Source organism: Bubalus kerabau, chromosome 7 (genome assembly GCF_029407905.1).
Source record: "Bubalus kerabau isolate K-KA32 ecotype Philippines breed swamp buffalo chromosome 7, PCC_UOA_SB_1v2, whole genome shotgun sequence".
Lineage (NCBI taxonomy): Eukaryota > Metazoa > Chordata > Mammalia > Artiodactyla > Bovidae > Bubalus > Bubalus kerabau.
In genome coordinates, this window is record NC_073630.1 from 12,635,271 (window position 1) to 12,658,180 (window position 22,910).

Here is a 22,910-nt window from a genome sequence, read left to right on the forward strand (position 1 = left end):
GTCAATGTATATTTAATATTAGCAAATAAAAATGAGGACAAAGAATTCTATTTATTTTTCTACATTAAATGTGCAGTTTAAACATTGTTCTTTCTCTGCTCTGTTACACTGGTTCAGTTTTTCTGTCTGGGTAGGTAGACCTTCAGTTCAGTTCAGTCGCTCATTCATGTCCGACTCTTTGCGACCCCATGAATTGCAGCACGCCAGGTCTCCCTGTCCATCACCAACTCCCAGAGTTCATTCAGACTCACGTCCATCGAGTCAGTGATGCCATCCAGCCATCTCATCCTCTGTCGTCCCCTTCTCCTCCTGCCCCCAATCCCTCCCAGCATCAGAGTCTTTTCCAATGAGTCAACTCTTCGCATGATGTGGCCAAAGTACCTTACAAAGCACAAATATACTTAAAAACTCAATTTTTATTTTAGATTTATATATTGGTATTTGAGCAAGTATTCACTGAATTTCTAACATGAGTGTATTTCGTAGCTATACTTCAGTTTATCCCTTTCTATTCTTTTTACAAAGAAACCAAAAAAAGTGGCTTAAGATGTTTGGAAACTATTACCCCTGAAAATGTGTATCCTTTACATCAGTGAGACTTCCTGACTTTTATTTAAAACAGATAATCATTTGTACATTTTAGGATTTCTTAGGGGATATTAAGTATTAGAGTATCAGTGTTCTAGGGTTGTATATGAGGTAGGACAAGTAATTGGAGAAAATGAGGAATATAGTTAGGGGGAGAAATTTTTGTCATGATAAACAGGAAGGAACTAATTCTTACATGTCCACAGACATGGAATAAGTCAAATAGCATTTGAAATTATATTAACATTAAGAGCATTCTCTCACTGAAAATATTTCAAATGTTTTTACTTCCTTCTCCTCTCCCCTATAAACTTATATGCATTTTGCTGAGCTTGTTGAAGGCTTAGTGATTTTTTTTTCCTTTGGTTGGTTTTCCTTTGAAACACCTTGCTTTCAAAAGAATTATTTGTGGCATATTTACAAATCCTTAACAACAGTGTTTTCTGTCAAATTACATATAGCATAAGGTTTATTATTACAGATCACTGTTTCCATTCCTGATCATTCTCCATTTTATGGTCTCTTTTGCCTCATTTATGGATTGATTAGAATCCTTTCCCAGGTATTAAGATGGGGTATTGAAGATGTAGTCTCTAAATCTTTGAATATCTCTTTACTAAAGGTTAGGAAGTGTGCTGCTATAGATTGACTTTGATCCTCCCCCTACACCCAACCCAGTTTGTGTATTGAAGTCCTACTTCAGTGTGACAGTATTTGGGGAATGCTTTTAGGAGGTAATTAGGTTAAGTGAAGTCCATAAGGGTAGAATCCTAATTCAATAGTATAAACAGCCTTGTAAGAAGAAGAAAGAGAAATTTTTCTCTCCACGCACAGATGCTGAGAATAGCCATATAAGCATACAGAAAGAATGCAGCCATCTGCCATTCAGAAAGAGCTCTTACTAACACCTGACCATACTGGCCCCCTCATCTTAGATTAATCAGCCTCCAGAACTATGAAAATGTTATTTTTTTGCTTTTTAACCCACTCATGTTTTGTTGTAGCAGCCTGAGATAAGACCGATAACATATCTAAGTATATTATTTTTTAGGTCTTGGTCCTTTTTCCTTGGTAAATAACATTTCGTATTTTTAAACTCAGATGCTTCCCATGACAGTTTTTCTATCGTTTATCTAGGTATGTGGCATTATTTTTTTCTTCTGACTGCTTTTCAGTATACCTATTCAACTCATTCACGTCTTCCTTCAAATTATAGACTTTTTGTCCTCGTGAAACCAATTTCCATATTTGGTCTCAAAGATGTATCCTTTAGGACCCTTTTTTTTTTTTCTTGGTGTTGAAGTGTTTTGTCTTTAGCTGAGATTCCTTCCGCTAATATTCTAATTGACTAATTTGATTATCAACAGTGATGACACCTCTGTAATCTAGTAAATGTTCACATTCAGATGCTTTAGATTATGTACTGTTGACTGTTAGTATTATGTTCATTTGTTATGTCGTATATAACATTTCTGCTGCACAGGAAGTGGGCTGTCCTTCATATTATGCTTCCTGGTCCTGTGAAGATTCACTGTTGTTTGCTTTTACTTATTTCTCTTTTCGTGCTTAGTTACAAAGGTAAAATTTTTAAAAACACTCTAAATGGCCAAAAGCCCAATAGAATCTCCTTCTGCCGGCTATGGACAGCAAACAATTTGAAGGATATTTGTCATCGGTTTTCTTTTGTGACATTGTGAGGTTTCCTCAGTTACATATGTTAGAACACTGTTGGCCAATCTGAGTTATTGCTCTGCAGTTTTCCCAACGAAAGCATCTTGTGGATACTCCTAGATGAGGAAACAGTCAAGTATTGCCCTTCTGCTGGGGTTGGATATTTTCCATCAGCACTGTTGTCTCCAGAACCTTTTGATTTCTCATTCTTGCTCAGAATATTAGCTGCTAGTCTCATTGGCTGCAGTTCAGTCAAGAGGAGAACAAAGTCTTGAGCTTGCTTTCTTTTCCCAACATCCCAACATGTGGGAGAACCTGAATTCTCCCACGTGTGTCTCTGTGAGCTTTACTTTCCTCCCCAACCTCTGATTCAGCTTACAAGTTAGGGTCAACTTCAGAGAAGATGGTGCAGAAAATTGTGTTCAGGATACTGTTTCCTCTTGAGACTATGAAGATGCATCCTCTGAACAAACCCAAAATACCTGTATTATGTACTCTTCCCCTCTATAATTTACCTCTCACCAAGAGTTCAGTGGCTGCCACATTTCATGAAGCCCCAGGACATGTACCAGGTTTGGTAAACTTTACTTTGGATTAGGAGATGAATAGAGCAAAGGAGGAATTTCTTCAAATCATCTTTCTGCAAGCTTACCTTTCTTTAAGGGAAGAGTGAACAAATGTAGTGAAATTAAATATTAGGATACAAGTACGTAAACTCATTGCCTATGTAACTAAATGTAGCTTTTTTATTTTTTCTGGCCTGAATATTTCAATTGTCAAATAATGCCATAATATTAAACATAGAAAAAAAAAAAAAACACCTGACTATTCACCAAAGGTAAATTTGGTAAATTATAAGCATTTATGTAGCTTTAATATATATTATATATATTTACATGGCTATATTGTTAAATTAAGTGGTGGGAATTTTAAATTATATGATAAGATGATATAATGTAGGTACAAAGAACATACAATAATTATCTTTAGGTAATATGAGTATTCAATTTCCATTATGAACTTTGAGCCTTCATTTTAATGACAAATTGATATTTTACAAACATATTTTACAAAGAAAAAAATCCAACATCTCTTTAGAAAAGAAAAATTGGGGTAGAGTTTAGTGGTTTTCATCCTGTGACTTTTGTGGTTCGGAATGTCTTAGTCTGCTCAAGCTGCCGTAACAAAATATCATAAACTAAGTGGCTTAAACAACAGACAGTTATTAGTTCAGTGTTTGGGGTTTCCTTCCTGGCTTACATCTTCACAAGTCTTTCGGTACATACATAGAGAGCAAGGGTAGGGTGGGGAGGGGAAGGGCAGAGATCCCTTGTGATTCTTCCTCTTTTGTAAGAGCACTGATCCCATCATGAGGGACTCACCCTTATGACCTAACCTAAGCCTAATAACTTCTCAAAGTCCCCACCTCCAAATACCATCACATTAGTGGTGAGGACTGCAACATATGAGTTTGGTGGGGGGTGGGAGGAACATATACACTTGGTCTGTAATAAGGAAAAATGAATATCAGTGAAGTCATGGACTTCAACCCCTTCATCACAACCACTTAATGATAGCAGTTACAGATTTACTGTTTTTTGACTATCATAATTCTCTATCAGATTCTAGTTAACATAATGTCACATCTGAGAATAAAATCAATCACAAAACCCAATAACCTGGACAAGATGACTGCTGAGGGCTACTGTGAATAATTAGATTAGAGTAGGAAATGAAATGGTGTGACATAAACTTCACTGAGAATTTTTCAACATGCTGATTGGGCAGGATATTAATTAACTGAAGGCATGGAAAGAACATCCATCAGAGTAAAAACTGAGTTTGTTTTAAATAATATTTGGTTATATATGAATTTTGTTGGTTTATATTGTGGATATATTGAACTTTTTAATATTAGAAATACCCCTCCCATTCAGCTCAAAGATCTGGGAATTTCATAAATTTACAATTAAGGTATTTAATGCATAAGTATAGATTTAGACCAAAAGTCTAAACATATGGCTGAAAGTGAGAATACTTAATCAGAATCAATTATAATAATGAAAACATTAAAATAATTGCATATTAAGTTTAACTTAATTATTTAATGATACAGAGAAAAGAAATATTTTTCTCACTTAAGAGTAAGTTTTGAATTTTTAAAGCTGTTTAGTGAAGGTCATGTTGAAGAATACATTGTAATTTTAATATGAAGTTGAGAACACTGTAAATGTTACCTTTTTGTGCCTAAAATAAATCAGAGAAAAGAAAAGAAAGTGAAGTCGCTCAGTCATGTCAGACTCTTTGTGACCCCCATGGACTGTAGCCTACCAGGATTTTCCAGGCAAGAGTACTGGAGTGGGTTGCCATTTCCTTCTCCAGGGGATCTTCCCGACTCAGAGATCGAACCCGGGTCTCCCGCATTGTAGGCTTTTACCATCTGATCCACCAGGGAAGATATAAATCAGAGGAATATATAAACATTGATGGTGCAGTGTAGACTTGTGTCTTATGAGGACAGATTTCCTTGTAAATTATTATTAATCTTGTAACTGGTTTGAGAAACCTTATAAATGCTTTGTACACTGTGGCTGAAGAGTGTCCCTCATGTATCAGAATTGAAGAGAGTATATTTGGTGCCTATGGGGCTTCCCTGTGGCTCAGAGGTTAAAGCGTCTGCCTCCAATGCAGGAGACCCAGGTTCAATCCCTGGGTTGGGAAGATCCCCTGGAGAAGGAAATGGTAACCCACTCCAGTATTCTTACCTGGAGAATCCCATGGATGGAGAAGCCTGGTAGTCTACAGTCCACGGGGTCACAAAGAGTAGGACACGAAATTCATTCAAAGTATTTTTAAGTAAGTTGAAGATAATTTACAAATAAAAATGTTAGTTGGTGCTAAAAATGAAGAGTGATATTTAATTGTCCTAGTTAGAATTGATATACCATGCTACGAATTTACTGCTTTGTTTTGCCAGTAATTTGGATGCCTGTTACTACAGGAAATACTAAATGAAGTCATATATATATTAGACAGTAAATTACATATAATTTATAAGTCTAAATTTTTATAACCTACCATTTCAAACTCTCCTGTTTCAAAACTTATACATTTTCTAACTGACTAAAATTAAAAGCATCAAATACCGCTTTATACAGTATGTTCTTTTTTAAACTATATATTTCTATTAAAAAAGCCAGTTTAATGGGTCATCCAAAAGCATAAAGTGTTATGGGCAGTAAAATTTTTACTAAGAATACACTTTAATATAAATGTCATTAAAACAATAAAGAATAAGACAAAATGAAAATAACTTTGCCTTCATAATCTTTGCCTGTTTACCAACTTAGCTTTCACTGTCTTCTTGCAAGTATTAAATATTATTGGTTGCCTTAACTACCCCATGATTCTAGGCCAATCAGTAAGGGAGTGCATTGACTGTGGAATATTTAGAACAATAATAAAACTGACTAAAAGTCTTATATATTTAATATTACCACATGCCAACAATTCTAAAGGTGTGAATAAGACCACTCTCTGAAAAGTTTTTATAGATCTGAATTCTAATTTGGTAACTACAAGTTATGCTTGAGTTTTACATTTTAAACACACACATTTTTTTTCAATTACTACATTTTATTTTTAATCCTTTCATAAGCACTGTAGTTTTATTTATTTATTATTTTATTATTGGCTGTACTGGGTCTTCATTGTGAGGGCTTTGGCATTGCCTTTCTTTGGGATTGGAATGAAAACTGACCTTTTTTGTTCTGGGGTCACTGCTGAATTTACCAAATTTGCTGCTATGTTGAGTGCAGCATTTTCACAGCATATCTTTTAGAATTTGAAATAACTCAGCTGGAATTCCATCACCTCCACTAGCTTTGTTTCTACTGATATTTCCTAAGGCCCCCTTGACTTTGCACTCTAGGAAGCCTGGCTATAGGTGAGTGATTACATCATTGTGGTTCCGTTCAGTCACTCAGTCGTGTCCGACTCTTTGTGACCCCATGAACTGCATCACGTCAGGCCTCCCTGTCCATCACCAACTCCCCGAGTCCACCCAAACCCAGGTCCATTGAGTCAGTGATGCCATCCAACCATCTCATCCTCTGTTGTGCCCTTATCCTCCTGCCCTCAATCTTTACCAGCATCAGGGTCTTTTCAAATGAGTCAGCTCTTCGCATCAGGTGGCCAAAATATCAGAGTTTCAGCTTCAACATCAGTCCTTCCAAGGAACACCCAGGACTGATCTCCTTTAGGATGGACTGGTTGGATCTCCTTGCAGTCCAAGGGACTCTCAAGAGTCTTTTCCAACACCGCAGCTCAAAAGCATCAATTCTTCTGTGCTCAGCTTTCTTTATAGTCCAATTCTCACATCCATACATGACCACTGGAAAAGCCATAGACTTGACTAGACAGACCTTTGTTGGCAAAGTAATGTTTCTACTTTTGAATATGCTGTCTAGGTTGGTCATAACTTTCCTTTCTAGGAGTAAGTGTCTTTTAATTTCATGGCTGTAATCACCAGCTGCAGTGATTTTGGAGCCCAGAAAAATAAAGTCAGCCACTGTTTCCCCATCTATTTACCATGAAGTGATGGGACTGGATGCCATGATCTTAGTTTTCTGAATGTTGAGCTTTAAGCCAAATTTTTCACTCTCTTCTTTCACTTTCATCAAGAGGCTCTTTAGTTCTTCTTCACTTTTCTGGTTATTTGAGTCATTAAGATCTTTTCTGTATAGTTCTTCTGTGTATTCTTGCCACCTCTTCTTAATATCTTCTGCTTCTGTTAGGTCCATACCATTTCTGTCCTTTATTGTGCCCATCTTTGCATGAAATGTTCCTTTGGTATCTCTAATTTTCTTGAAGAGATCTCTAGTCTTTCCCATTCTGTTGTTTTCCTCTATATCTTTGCACTAATACTGAGGAAGGTTTTTCTTATCTCTTCTTGCTATTCTTTGAAACTCTGCATTCAGATGGATATATCTTTCTTTTTCTCCTTTACTTCTATTCACAGTTATTTATAAGGCCTCCTCAGACAACCATTTTGCCTTTTTTTATTTCTTTTTCTTGGTGATGGTTTTGATCACTGCCTCCTGTACAATGTTACAGACCTCAGTCCATAGTTCTTCAGGCAATTTGTCTGTCAGATCTAATCCCTTTAATCTATTTTTCACTTCCACATTATAATCATAAGGGATTTGATTTAGGTCATATCTGAATGGCCTAGTGGTTTTCCTTACTTTCCTCAATTTAAGTCTGAATTTGGCAGTATGGAGTTCATGATCTGAGTCACAGTCAGCTCTCGGTCTTGTTTTTGCTGACTATATAGAGCTTCTCCATCTTCCGCTGCAAAGAATATAATCAATCTGATTTCGGTATTGATCTGGTGATGTCCATGTGTGGAGTCATCTCTTGTGTTATTGTAAGAGGGTGTTTGCTATGACCAGTGCATTCTCTTAGTAAAACTCTGTTAGCCTTTGCCCTGCTTCATTCTGTACTCCAAGGGCAAACTTGCCTGTTATTCCAGGTATCTTTTGACTTCCTACTTTTGCATTCTAGTCTCCAAAAGAGACTAGATGTCTCTTCTTTTGGTGTTCATTCTAGAAGGTCTTGTAGGTCTTCATAGAACCATTCAACTTCAGCTTCTTCAGCATTAGTGGTTGGGACATAGGCTTGGATTACCATAATATTGAATGGTTTGCCTTTGAAACAAACAGAGATCATTCTGTTGTTTTTGAGATTGCACCCAAGTACTGCATTTCAGTACTTGGTGAGGGATCCTTCATTTCTTCTAAGGGATCCTTGCCCACAGTAGGTATAGTGATCAGTTGAATTAAATTTACCCATTCCAATTCATTTTAGTTCACTGATTCCTAAAATGTTGATGTTTACTCTTGTTATCTCCTGTTTGACCACTACAATTCACCTTAATTTATGGACCTAACATTCCAGGTTCCCATGCAATATTGTTCTTCATAGCATCAGACTTAACTTTCATGCCAGCAGACACATCCACAACTGAGCCTTGTTTCCACTTTGGCTCAGTCTCCTCATTCTTTCTGGAGCTGTTTCTTCACCCTTCTTCAGTAGCATATTGGATACCTACTGACATGGGGAGTTCATCTTTCAGTGTCATATCTTTTGGCCCTTCATACTGTTTATGGTATCCTCAAGGCAAGAATGCTGAAGTGGTTTGCCGTTTCCTTTTTCAGTGGACCACGTTTTGTCAGAACTCTCCATCATGACCCATCAGTCTTAGGCGGCCATACATGGCATGGCTCAGAGTTTCATTGAGTTAGACAAGGCTGTGATTCATGTGATCAATTTAGTTAGTTTTCTGTGTTTATGGTTTTCATTCTGTCTGGACACTGATGGATAAGGATAGGAGACTTGTGGAAGCTTCCTGATGGGAGTTACTAGGTGTGGGGCAAACTGATTCTTGCTCTGATGGTCAGGGCCATGCTCAGTAAATCTTTAATCCAATTTTCTGTTAACTGGTGGGGCTGCATTCCCTTCTTGTAGTTTAGCCTGAGGCCAAACTACAAAGGGGGTAACAGAAGTGATGGCAACCTCCTTCAAAAGGACTTACACCAGCATGCTGCAGCTCCCAGGACTGTTGTATTCAGTACCCCCCACCCCCTGTGCCCCATGATAACCCTGTGCAATGTGCCCAACCCAGTATGGTTGGAGAAGGGCTTTCCGGACTTTACTGAGGAGGGATCCCTTGTCTATAGACCTTATGTCCAGTGATAAGTCTTCCTACTCTGGGGGATATTTCTGAGACTGAGCATCCACAAAGTTTATTATTTGGAGTTCTGCATAGTGGCCATCCTGATAGGTTGTCCAGAGCAGTGTGGAGGCTGCCAAGGACTGGAGTGAAGGGGGTGAGAACATAGAAAGGGAAACCCTTGGGGAAATCGGAGTTGGGCACTATGAAAGATGGGATAGGCTTCAAGGCTCTGAGACCATCAGGCACAGAAATTCTCAGATTTCTGGGCATAGAAGTGAGGTGAGAAGACTGGACAGCAGAAGAACCCCAAATCCTTTGCCCTATCTTCCTGGTACTTAAGAATGCGAATCATCTGACGATTTTGTCTGACACAGCACCAAGCCTGACAGTGGTGGGTACACAGTTTAGGAATGATATCTAGGAATTCATTCCTAGAAGAGTGTGGAGATAAGAAGTGAGAAAGGGACTTTGTTGTGCTGGTGAGGTAGAAAAGAAAACTGTAGTGGAGAGTTCCATACGGAACAGAAAGAGAGCAAGAGAAAGACAGAGACCCCTTGGGCTTCTGCATGGTCAGAAATCATGTTTCCACCACGTCCCAGAACTGCTGTCCCTGCATTACAAGGCTGATTCCTAACCACTGGACCACCAAAGAAGCCCAACATTGTATTTTTAAATGAAAGTTAATTTGGAGAACTTTTAGCTATAGAGTTGAAACACACACCAATATTAAGAGTTCATTTTGTGCTTCAGGCTCAGTTTGTGTTTCTAATACTTGTGGCACTACATATTATATCCAACCATAAATTGATAGCAAGCAATGAGAACAGTTACTGTAAAGACAAAAAAAAAATAGACCTTGAGTTAATACATCAATTCTAACATTTAATGTAACCATTTGGAAGTTTTACTCAAGAGCTACATAGATTGAGAACTGAGAATGTATTTTTTGGAAAATACTTGTACATTTTAGTTCTACACCAAATATTTTACTGAATTTTATTTGAAGTTTCAACTCAACTTTATTTTAAATTAATTTATGTTTAATTTTAGTATTCTTAAAACTGATGCTAATAAATGGCTCAGATGGTAAAGAATCTGCCTGCAGTGCAGGAGACTCGGGTTCGATCTCTGGGTTGGAAAGATCCCCTGGAGAAGAGAATGGTTACCCACTCCATTATTTTTGCCTGGAGAATTTAATGGACCTAGTGGGCATAGTCCATGGGGTGACAGACCTTCACTTTCAAAAAGTCACAGCAGGGAAGGATTTAGTAGTTACCTAAATTGCATCTTTGCAAATGCTTATTAAACTATATTATGTTTCTTAACACTTCTAAACATCATGTCTACAAAATTCAATGCAACTATATTTTAACTACATTTTTTTCTGGTCATTACTAATACTCATTTTATATCATGATCATTACTTAAAAGCAAGTTCTTAGTGAAGAGGCTTTAAAAAAATCTGTTACATGTATCCAATATAGTGATATTGACCTAAAACAAATAAATTGCCAGTTATTTCTTCAACAAAAAAAAATGTTTATTAGGGATCAGCAAAGAATTACAACTCGGGGTGTGCATTGATGGCAGCCAAGTGCAAGTACCCCCACAACAAAGAGGGGAGACCTCTTTTAAAGATGGAGAGGAGGAGTCTGAAAAGTCTGTAGTAAACAGTGAGTTGATGGAAGAATTGAGAGTTGAAATTGTAGTGGCTTTTCATAGGCTGAATTGTTAGTCTGTGATTGGCTGAGTTCTTCCCAGAAAGAGCTTTCTGTTGGGCTGTGCTCTGGTGGTACATCGTGAGAGCTGCTTCTTCTTCCCTCCCAATTCTGTTTCAATTGAGTTTTCTGTTCATTACTTTCTGTAGTAAATATATCCATCCCTGAGTTTAACACTTCTTCTTCCTGCAAGCTAAAGACTAATTTGGAAGCCAGATGACTTAAAAAGTTTTGAAAAGTTAGATATCAAACCTTTATTCTAATTGAAAGCAAGTATTGAAAATTATATTGTTACTTGAGTGTAGGTAAACATAATCAATTTTCTCCAGACGTTTAAAATGCCATTTACTTTATTTAAATGTAAGCCAGGCTTTCAACTCATTTGTTAACATTTAAATGGAAAAATAAGGGGCTTCTTAAAGGCCCTTTTAGAATTGATGAATTTTGGAAAATGAAAAGCAATTGAAGAATTGAAAATACAGCATTATATGTAATCAGATCACTACACATAATAAAAAGAGGGGCCAAAAATAAGAGACTAAGTAATACATATGGCTAAATAGCACTTATCAAGAATCTGCAGAGAAAAGTCATTTTGATTAGGTGTTAAAACATATTCAGAACTCAAATTGAACAAAATTTTATGCTCTTGAAGTTTTAATAACAGAATAATTCCTACTTGATAAGATTTTTTTCATGCAGAAAGAGTATTTCTCCTATCCTGAATTCATCTTAAAAGTAATTCCCCACTTGCTCTATATTCTATTGTAGTTTATGGTATTATTTCATGCCAGTCATTTTAAGATAGAATATTACAGGTCCATGGATGATTTACATAAGTACAGACAGCTGTAAGTACTTTTAAATCCTCTTTCTTGCTCATATTTAGGAAACATTAGGAACAGAAAAGAAATAGATTAGGCATACTTAAACATTATTAAAGTGTCAGGCTATTTTCCCTTTCTCAGGTGAATTAATTGCCTATATTCCGGAAAAGGCTTATCTCAGCAATAATTACTCTTCTCATCAGGTCTGTGATACAGATGTAGAGTGAGGATATGACAGTACCCCATGATACATAATGGGGATTCGCCTTGAGTTCCTTACACACTCCAGTACCCTGATGAAGAACTGCCAAAAAAGATACAATCTTTAATATTCTACCTCACTTGCCTTGGCAATCCTACATATTTGCTTAAGTCTTTATCACAAAATGCTGTAGTTTGATATGGGTATGCAGAGATAATTGCCAGTGTGAAGGTGTTTTACCTTAAAGACATACATACATGTTTTTAAAGAAACATGCAGCTATATTATGGCCAACTTAGGCATGTAGCTGAATTTATAAATATTATAAAGTTCTTGGATAGCTTAGGCTTTAAACTTCTATAAGGGAGGTCATACAACTCCCTTGAAGAGAAGTAGGCTTCTCTTCATTCTTTTATTATACCAGTTGCTTAAAGTAATTTACCAAATAAAATATGCAAGTAGTCAATGGGATATAAAGATAGCCAAAACTTAGAACTGGGGGGAACATGTATAAATATTGTCCCTGAATTCCTGAAGAAATTAATAATATGCATAAGAAAAATATATAGTGTGTGTGTATGTATGTTATGTTTGTAGATACATGTGTATAAATGTAAGTAAATTACATATATAAAACATTTATATATAACACATGTAATATTTTACCTCACAATAGAATACCTACAAAAATTTGAAAGCCAGTCTGAGCAAAGAACTTGGACTGCACCAAGGGTTAAACCTAATAATAAATTTATGTGGTCTCTCTCAGGGAGCTAACATTCAAATAAAGGAGATAGGCATGAAGAAATAATTTTAGTTAAAATAGCCATAAGATACTGAGCTCTTACTCTTTGACACATGCTCTGAACACTTTTGGTTTATTATTAACTTGAGTTTTTATAATAAAATTAAGAAGTACCTGTTATTATTTGCAATTCATCCAGTTTAAAACTGAACATCAGAGCGATTAAGTCTTTGGTTCAAGTCTCTATAACAAGTGATCGAATTTGAAGCAAAATCTGATTCCATGAACATATTTTTTCCCTACTACATGTAACAGGTTTATAAATTATGAGACAGTGAGGTTAGTGCCATACAACAGGATACCACAGTTTTCCTTCACTACTTATCAATACCATAATAAATACAATAGCTCCTGTTCATCAGTTAGTTAATCTGGTAATAGCAGTCAGACTTGGAGGTCAGGGCAGTCAAGGGCATGATATGCAACAGGCAGACTTGGAGTAGTTACCTATGACACTTCTCATGGTCTTGGAGGGGAGCAGAGTGGCTTTCCTTAGAAAAGACAAAGGACATTATAGGCATATATTATTTCTGTTACCATGTCCTTTGTGATGGACATGCCTTGCATCTGAGTAAGGACACAAAATGAAACCTGTTTTTTAAAATGTTCTTGTGAAACAGAATTTAAATGCAAAATAGCTGCCACGGTAAACAGTGATGATAAAACAGAAGAGGAAAACAGAACTATAAAATCATGTCAAGACCAAGAACTGAATTATAGAAGCGAAAAGGAAAGGGCAAAGTCAAAATCAATTCTGACCTAAAATATTCTATAAATCAAAGAAACAGGGACCAACATTCAACAAAAAATGAAAAAACGTTCAGACATATAAGTAGTGCTGTGTAGTTTGCTTCTCGTTTTCACAAGAAAGCTATTTGAAATAATAGTCTGACAGTTCTCAAACTAATTTTTTTTCCAATAAATGGTCTGTGACATGAACATATTCAAACATTTAGCCTATAGTTGTGAAAACACACAAAAAAACTGTGTTATGAATTTATATGAAGCAACTACGTGCCCATATTATGTGTCAGTATTACACTAGAAAATTTGCTTATATATCTCTTCCTCAGTCATACTTTTTTCCTTGTACTTGAGGAAGTTGAGTTTTAAACATCTTGCTCAAAATTAAAGAACTGCATGATGTCATTTAAAGAATCTATGCATATCTAAATTAAATGTGATTGTTTGCTATGGAGAAGGAAAGGGTATTTCACGGTATGTTTCTTAGATGGTTTCTGTTTGTCGATTCCACAGATTGAAGTATCAGGCTGAAAGGAACACAGGAAATAGAAACCATGTAAAGTCAGTGATTATAAGGATTTCTGAACTACTGGAGTTCATGGAATTTGGTTGCTTTGGAATGAGAGTTCTTTAAAGTTCTTAAAATTTCCCAGAAAAAAATGGAAATTTTGCTTTTATTGAACTCTCAGTTCCTAATACATTTTGCAGCCTTTGGTTTGTTCTACAAGCAACCAACATTAACTTGATGGAGTGCTTAAAGGCTCCCAGAATTTGAAGCTGCTGTACTCACCATTTTCCCCCCTTTCAGTTACATAACTTTTGTCAATTGCCCTTCATTTGTGAGCAAAATAGCTTGGAAGCAGCATTAAATAAATTATTCTTGTAAATTGACTGCACTTTAATTGGAAAAGTTGAAGTAAAACACATCTAACTCTAATATAATAGATGTCCAGTAGACAGAAGCTTCTCTTTCTGTTGTCTTTTGCTTTAGTTTTATTCATTTACTCATCTGGTATTCCATTTACCATTCCCAACTACGCTATGAATTACCAGTTTTGTCATTCTCACTGAATAGCAAACAGGGAAACTATAAAGTTCAGCACAGCTAATGAACTTTCTCATTAGCTAATGAGCAGCAGATGAGAGCCTGAGGGGTGCTTTAGGGTGATGCTACCCTGCCTTTGCTTAAGAGACTTCCTGCTGGATAAGCAAAGAGAAGCCACATTTTAGAGGAGGGAGAGGAGAGGTAGGATAGAATCAGCTGAAAAGATATTTATTTATTGATGTTCACTTCCTAGCTAATCTGACTTTTTAACTAGAAATAGGTACTATCCCTTGTTTTTCTATCCTCTGGACACTTTGATCTTATCCTGAAAGCCTATCTTGTGACAAGAAATCTGTAACATTATATAATTTTCCATGGTTGAAAGTATGTATATTTTTTCTGAACTCTGTCAAAATAGGCATATTTGTTTTAGCAGAAATGGCCAAACTGCTAGACAGAAGACATTGCGCCTGTTACATTTCTCAGGATGACTATATAATTTGAGTTTTCTCTTTAGTATGCTTCAAAAGGCAGGCGCTTGGCAGGTTTAGTGTCATCATTCTGATATGATTGAACTTAAAGTTATATGATTGGATGAATAAGTGTATTTCATCCTTGAAACTTTGTGAACACAATTCTTGTTATATCAGCAACAAATGCTGTTTCTCCATATTTGCATATTGTAACAGAATATTTTTCACATAAAATCTTAACTAAATATTAAGTAAAATTTAGTATTTTTAAATTTTTGATGAAAGTTATATAAGTGGCAAAAGAGAAGAAATGTACTGTCCATTTTTCCACTATCCAAATATGATTCTTCTGGATATATTCAGGTGTTTTTCCTCCCTTTTTTATATAGTTGAAATGTTAATAACTGAATATATTATACTGATTTTTTAAAATTATGTATCAATACATTTTATGTATATTTTCTTAAAAAGTTTCTCAAAACTAACATTGCTGGAACATAGGACAATAGATTCATTTTCACAAGTTTTAGGTATTGCCACTTAACTATTTAACTTTTTTAAAATGTAGTGGTATAAGTTCAAGCTGGTTTAGAAAAGGCAGAGGAACCAGTATTCAAATTGCCAACATCCACTGGATCATCGAAAAAGCAAAAGAGTTTCAGAAAAACATCTATTTCTACTTTATTGACTGTGCCAAAGCCTTTTAGTGTGTGGATCACAATAAACTGTGGAAAATTCTGAAGGAGATGGGAATACCAGACCACCTGACCTACCTCTTGAGAAACCTGTATGCAGGTCAGGAAACAACAGTTAGAACTGGACATGGAACAACAGACTGGTTCCAAATAGGGGAAGGAGTACGTCAAAGCTGTATATTGTCACCCTGCTTATTTAACTTATATGCAGAGTACATCATGAGAAATGCTGGGCTGGATGAAGCACAAGCTGGAATCAATATTGCTGGGGGAAATATCAATAATCTCAGATATGCAGATGACACCACCCTTATGGCAGAAAGTGAAGAAGAACTAAAGAGCTTCTTGATGAAAGTGAAAGAGGAGAGTGAAAAAGTTGGCTTAAAGCTCAACATTCAGAAAACGAAGATCATGGCATCTGGTCCCATCACTTCATGGCAAATAGGTGGGGAAACAGTGCCTGACTTTATTTTGGGGGGGGGGCCTCCAAAATCACTGTAGATGGTGACTGCAGCCATGAAATTAAAAGACGCTTACTCCTTGGAAGGAAAGTTATGACCAACCTAGACAGCATATTAAAAAGCAGAGACATTACTTTGTCAACAAAGGTCCATCTAGTCAAGGCTATGGTTTTTCCAGTGGTCATGTATGATGTGAGAGTTGGACTATAAAGAAGAATTGATGCTTTTGAACTGTGGTGTTGGAGAAGACTCTTGAGTCCCTTGGACTGCAAGGAGATCCAACCAGTCCATCCTAAAGGAAATCAGTCCTGAATATTCATTGGAAGGACTGATTTTTGAAGGTGAAACTCCAATACTTTGGCCACCTGCTGTGAAGAGCTGACTCATTTGAAAAGACCCAGATGCTGGGAAAGATTGAGGGTGGGAGGAGAAGGGGATGACAGAGGATGAGATGGTTGGATGGCATCACTGACTCAGTGGACATGGGTTTGGGTAGACTTGGCAGTTGATGATGGATAGGGAGGCCTAGTATGCTGTGGTTAATAGCATTGCAAAGAGTCAGACATGACTGAGCAACTGAACTGATAAGTCCATATTTACTAATAATATTTTTCTGAGTTGTATATTAAAATATATAATGAGCCCTTTTCTGAAACAAAATTAAATTTCAATGACTATTTTCTCTCCCTACTGGAAATGTATGCAAACCAATAAAACAATTGATTTTAGTTGCATATATTCAGTTAGACCACAGATAGATAAATAGACATTTGACAGTATAACTAAAGTTATTATTTTTTTTTAGCTATAGCTAATGGACAAACTATATTTTAAAAAATGAAGCTTCAGTGTTTACTTGTATAAAAATTGGTTTGATTTTTAGAAGTACGTAACTTAGGCTTGTTCACCCTTATGGCTATTTTCCCCATTTGATTCTTCTCTTACTAAGTAGGCAGAAGAATGGTTACCATAAGTGTATTATCTAGAGATCTATAAAGTAAACTTTTCTGGAAGCCTGTTATGTCTGTCATTAAGCAAATGAACATAACTCTGTCAGTTGCAAAATATATAAACATTTTCCCATTTTTATTTTACTCAGAAGTGTTTAACTACTAAAAATTCACAAAGGATACTGACAAATATTTCCAAGCACTTTACATATTTATCCTTTGAGAACTAAATAGTGTGTATTTGAAAAAAAAAAATTGTGGAACAATGAAATTGCAACTTACAGTATTCTTCCTTAGATAATATGCTAAACTTCTTAAAGAATAAATTCCCTGTATTTAAATGCCAAACTTACTGAAACCAAGTACATTTTATCCTATTCATAATCCATCTTTGAGGAGACAGGAAGATATGCACTTATGATTACTTTATAAAGAAAATCAATCTTTCATTATTCAGTGCTTTTCCAATGATCTAAGGGATCGGTTCCCTTTTCTTTAACACAAGGACAGTGTAAAGGTAGATTCTGAAGTTGTGAAGGTGGCTATAGGACTTTTTTCTTAAAAATAAGAGAGGCTTATGATAAAGGATTTGTGTCTCTTTATAAAGACATATCATTTGTTCACTGCCACCCAGTCTCCAGTAATAAGAACCAGTACATGGCCCATAAGCACTCAAATGTTTATTTACTGAATAAATGAATAATGTTGTTCTATATAGGCAAAAATCTATTCCTAATTCCTCAATTGAAATAAACAAGCCCTTCAGTGTGTTATATATGCAACACTACATTTTTAGATTGTCACTTTAAAAGAAGTTCTTAGAAGATTTCTGTCGATTGGCCCATATGGAAATCATTAAACCTATTTCCCTTCCTAGTATTCATAAGGTGATTATTAATGATCAGAATAAACTCTAGAGTAAGTAATATACTCACTCTTAATAGCTTTATTGTGATATAACTTACAACTCATCCTTGAGTGTACAATTCAAGTGTTTTTTAGAATCATTGCTGAGTTGTGCAGCCATCACTCACAATCAATTTTTGAACATTCTCATTGGCCCCAAAGAAACTCTGTACACATGAACAGTCTAAAGTAGATAACTTGTTCCTAACAATCAGCTTGAAATTATTAAGATTCAATGCTTGATTTTAAAGAGGAAGTTGAGTATTAGTACCTCAGTAAGCTTAAATTATTGATACTAAACACTGCTACTTGATATTAGCTTCTACTTAAATGTAATCGTTTCAGTTCATTCCTTCTCTTACCATTAAGTTTCCTTGACTAACTACAGTGCAGAGAAAAATGTTAAGTCCATTCTAGGAATATTTAAAGGATAGTTTTTTAGGTGTCCTACTAACATATTTTTTTAGAATTTTAATTTTACCTTTTTCTAAACTCGTGTAACCAATTGAAGTTTCAGATTTGAACTTCTAAATGCAATGCCATTAGACATATTTGCTATTGTATGTTTAGAGCCATGTTTATGGTATGAAATATTTATTACCTTAGAGCTATGAGACTACTCTGCAAGACTGTAATCCCAGTTCAGTGATATGCTTAGACTCACCATTTAAACATAGGATTTGTCTCCTGAGCATATTTTGTTGAAATTAAATGGAAAAGTTTTCCTTTCTTTCTTGATAGATCTTTGATGATATCTAATGCTCTGTCAGCAGCGTCTGGAACTCTCATTGAAGATGACAGCTTAGGAAAACTGGATTTTCCCAGAGAGATGTATCCAACTAGAATATAGTTTTGATTTTGCCAACTTGAAATAGATTATACCAGATTGTTTTAATCGTATGCAAGACATCTGGGAGAATTTTGCTGCAGTCTAGAGAATCATATGCCATTGTGAGATGTTTTCCTTATTACAGGCAACATGAGTTCTGGGACATAGTGCTGTATATTTCCTAATATTCTAGTGACTCCACTGTACTGAATTAGGCCTAGAAGGCAATGATAGAGACTCTACCTTTTAAAACTGGTGCTCTTACATGTGACTTAAAGGTATTTCAGGATTTGGGAAAAACATTCCTATTTGGCTCACCTCCCTAATATTCTGTGATAGTTAGACCTCTGTTTCAATCTGGCATGAGATTTATGATAGTTTTACATGTGCAGACTACATGGTACTGTTGGGTAGAACATTTTATGGTAAATGTAAAGCTGACAAATATAGTTTTATTCACACTCATGCCCATGACTCTTTTCATTTACCTTTCTGATATTGATAGACAGAAATGTGACCAGCCAGTATACAGAAAAGAAATTTAGGTCAAGCTGACCTTTGGGTCTGTCATCCCAGTGAAGGATTATTAGCCAAATGTCAGAAACCACAGAAAATTTGTTTATAACTTAAAATGGATGTGCAGACACATTCTGCTGAGCCTCCCCCTCTCAAAAGTCTTGCTATGTGGGTCGTCTTTCTTTTCTTGGCCCTCTCTGACTTGCTCTTAGAATTTCTGGCAGGCAATCTAGTCCTCTTTATCTGTCATAATTTAAATATTTATAAATTTTACCATAGTAATGCTAAATAGGATATACATTTTTATGTGGAATAAGTCATATCAGCTAATAAAATTTTATTTTATTATTTTTTAAATTCAAGAATATAAGTGATTTTTCTACTTAATGGTATCTCGTGTAAAATTTTCTTAGAATTCACTTAACACTAAGCAAATTATTTTAAAATAATTCATGTCCAGTTTAATTGTTCAACAAATTTTTGATATATGTAAATGGATTCTTTTATACTATTGAATCATATTTGAATGTAATCTTTATGAAGTCAATCATTTTTGGCCTATGAACTCCCAAGTGTTTCATATGTCTTCTACATTGCTAACTGCTTGGAAAAATACTGGATTCTTCTTGGACAAAGATCATATTCTGTAGATGAAAAATATAAAACTGATGTAAGCAATTAATATCACATATACTTTCTTAAACTTGTTATACAAACGCTAAGTTGTGTCCAACTCTTTGAACCCTCATGGACAGCAGTATGCCAGGCTCCTCTGTCCTCTACTATCTCCCAGAGTTTACTCAGATTCATGTCCATTGAGACAGTGATGCCATGCAGCCATCTCATCCTCTGTTGCGCCCTTCTCATCCTGTCCTCAGTCTTTCCAAGCATCAAGGTCTTTTCCAGTCAGGTAGCTCTTCATATCAGGTGGTCAAAGTATTGGGGCTTCAGCATTCATTACTCCTTCCAATGAATATTCAGAATTGATTCCTTTAGGGTTGACTGGCTTGATCTTCCTGCTGTCCAAGGGACTTTCAAGGGTCTTCTCCAGCACTACAATTCAAAATCATCAATTCTTCAGCCCCTGCCTTCTTTGTGTTCCAGCTCTCACATCCATACATGACTACTGGAAAAACCATAGCATTAACTATGCAGACCTTTATCTGTCAAGTGATGTCTCTGCTTTTTAACATGCTGGCTAGGTTTGTCATGGGCTTCCCTGGTAGCTCAACTGGTAAAAAATCTGCCTGCAGTGAAGAAAACCCCGGTTTGATTCCTGGGTTGAGAAGTTGCCCTGGAGAAGTGATAGGCTACCCACTCCAGTATTCATGGGCTTCCCTGGAGGCTCAGACAGTAAAGAATCCACTTGCAATGTGGGAGACCTGGGTTCGATCCCTGGGTTGGGAAGATTCCCTGGAGGAGGGAAAGACTACCCACTCCAATATTCTTGCCTGGAGAATGCCCGTGGTAGAGGAGCCTGGCAGGCTATAGTCCATAGGTTTGCAAAGAGTTGAACACAACTGAGACACTAAGCACAGCACACATTTGTCATAGGTGTCCTTCCAAGGAGTAAGAACCTTTTAATTTCATGACAGCAGTCTCAGTCAGCATTGATTTTGGAGCCCTAGAAAATAAAATCTGTTACTGCTTCCACTGTATCCCCTTCTATTTGCTGTAAAGTGATGAGATCGGACGTCATTACCTTCACTTTTTTAAAGTTGAGCTTTAAGCCAGCTTTTCCACTCTTCTCTTTCACCCCCATCAAGAGGCTCTTCAGTCTGTCTTTAGTTTCTGCCATTAAAGTGGTATTATCTGCATATTTTTGAGGTTGTTTATATTTTTCCTGGCAATCTTGATTACAGCTTGTGATTCATCCTCCCTAGCATTTTGCATGATGTACTGTGCATAGAAATTAAATAAGCAGAGTTGCAATATACAACCGTGACATACTCCTTTCCCAATTTAGAACCAGTTCTAACTGTTGCTTCTTGACATGCATACAGGTTTCTCAGGAGGCAGGTAAGGTGGTCTGGTATTCCCATCTCTTTAAGAATTTTCCACAGTTTTTGTTGTGATCCACACAGCCAAAGGCTTTAGCATAGTCAAGCAGTAATAAATGTTTTGTTTTGTTTTTCTGGAACTCCCTTGTTTTCTCCATGACCCAACAAATGGTGCCAATGTGATATCTGCTTCCTCTGCCTCTTCAAAACCTAGATTATAGATCTGGAAGTTCTTTATTTTTGTGCTGCTGAAGCCTAGCTTGAAACTTTTTGAGATTTACCTTACTGGCATGCAAAATGAGTGCAGTTGTATGGTAGTTTGAAAATTCTTGAGCATTGCCCTTCTTTGGGATTGGAATTAAAACTGACCTTTTCATTCTGGCCACTGCTGAGTTTTCCAAATTTGCTGACATATTGAATGCAGCACTTTAACAGCATTATAGTTTAGAATTTTAAAGGTCTCAGCTGGCATTCTATCACCTTCACTAGCTCCGCTGTCAGTAATGCTTCTTAAGGCCCACTTGACTTCATACTCCAGGATGTCTGGCTCTTGGTGAGTGACCACACCATCATGGTTATCTGGGTCATTGAGACCGTTTTTGCATAATTCTCCTGTGTGTTTTTGTCACTCTTCTGCTTCTGTTAGGTCTTTGCCATTTCTGTTCTTTAGCATGCCCCTCCTTGAATGAAATGTTCCCTTAATATGTCCAGTTTTATTGAAGATATGTCTAGTCTAGTCTAGACTAGTCTAGTCTATTCTATTGTTTTCCTCTATTTCTTTGCAGTGTTTATTTAAGAAGGGCTTCTTATCTCTCCTTGCTATTCTCTGGAACTCTGCATTCAGTTGGGTATATCTTTTCTTTTATCCCTTGCTTTTCAGTTCTCTTCTTTCCTCAGCTATTTGTAAAGCCTCCTCAGACAACCATGTTGCCTTCTTGCATTTATTTTACTTTGGAATAAATAGTTTTGGTCACTGACTCCTGTCCAGTGTTACAAATCTCTGTTCATAATTCTTCAGGTACTGCCTACAGATCTAGTTCCTTGAATGTATTTGTTACCGCCACTGTATAATCATAAGGGATTTGACTTATGTCAAACCTGAATGGCCTAGTGGTTTTCCCTAATTTCTTCAATTTAATCCTGAACGTATAGCACCTAAAAACATCACTTCCTCAAACATGTATATGAACATAAATTTAAGTTAACAGAGCAAGTTTAAGTAAACAAATGTGAATGTACTTTTCATATATCTTCCAACTACAGGTTCTGAAACATCTAAAATCTAATCATGAGATGAGTCAAGAATCTCTGCCTTCCATAAGCCTCAGCTCTTACACAGGCTGCTAGAACACAGTACCATAGACTGGGTGGCTGACACAGTAAGCATGTATTTCTCCCAGTTCTGGAGGTTGGAAATCTGAGATCAGGATGCCCAGCCAAGGTTGGGTTCAGTAATGGGTCCTCTTCCAGGTTGTAGGTTGCCAACTTCTAGTCATACCCTCTCATGGCAGGAGGAGAACAAGCTATTTGTAACTCTATGGTCCCTTATTATAAGGATATTAACCCAATTCATTAATCCATTCATTAAGACCTAATCACCTTCCCAAGGCCCCACGTCTCAGTTCCATCACACTGGGGGTTCAACTTCAGTATATGTATCCGGGGGATAGAAGCATTTGATCTATAACATATCTGTGGAACTGTTACATGTTTACTAAATCTGCTGCATGCTCACTGATGCATT

General features: G+C 36.4%; 1 protein-coding gene and 1 non-coding gene across 4 annotated transcripts in view; both read left to right on the plus strand.

The window, feature by feature from the left end:
* The window catches only part of CCSER1 (coiled-coil serine rich protein 1), a 1,463,256-nt gene that overhangs the window by 701,893 nt on the left and 738,453 nt on the right, over positions 1-22,910 (plus strand). The gene's annotated exons all lie outside the window — the stretch shown is intronic.
* TRNAW-CCA (transfer RNA tryptophan (anticodon CCA)) lies at positions 4,909-4,981 on the plus strand. Its single transcript has one exon. It is a non-coding gene; the product is annotated as a tRNA-Trp (tRNA).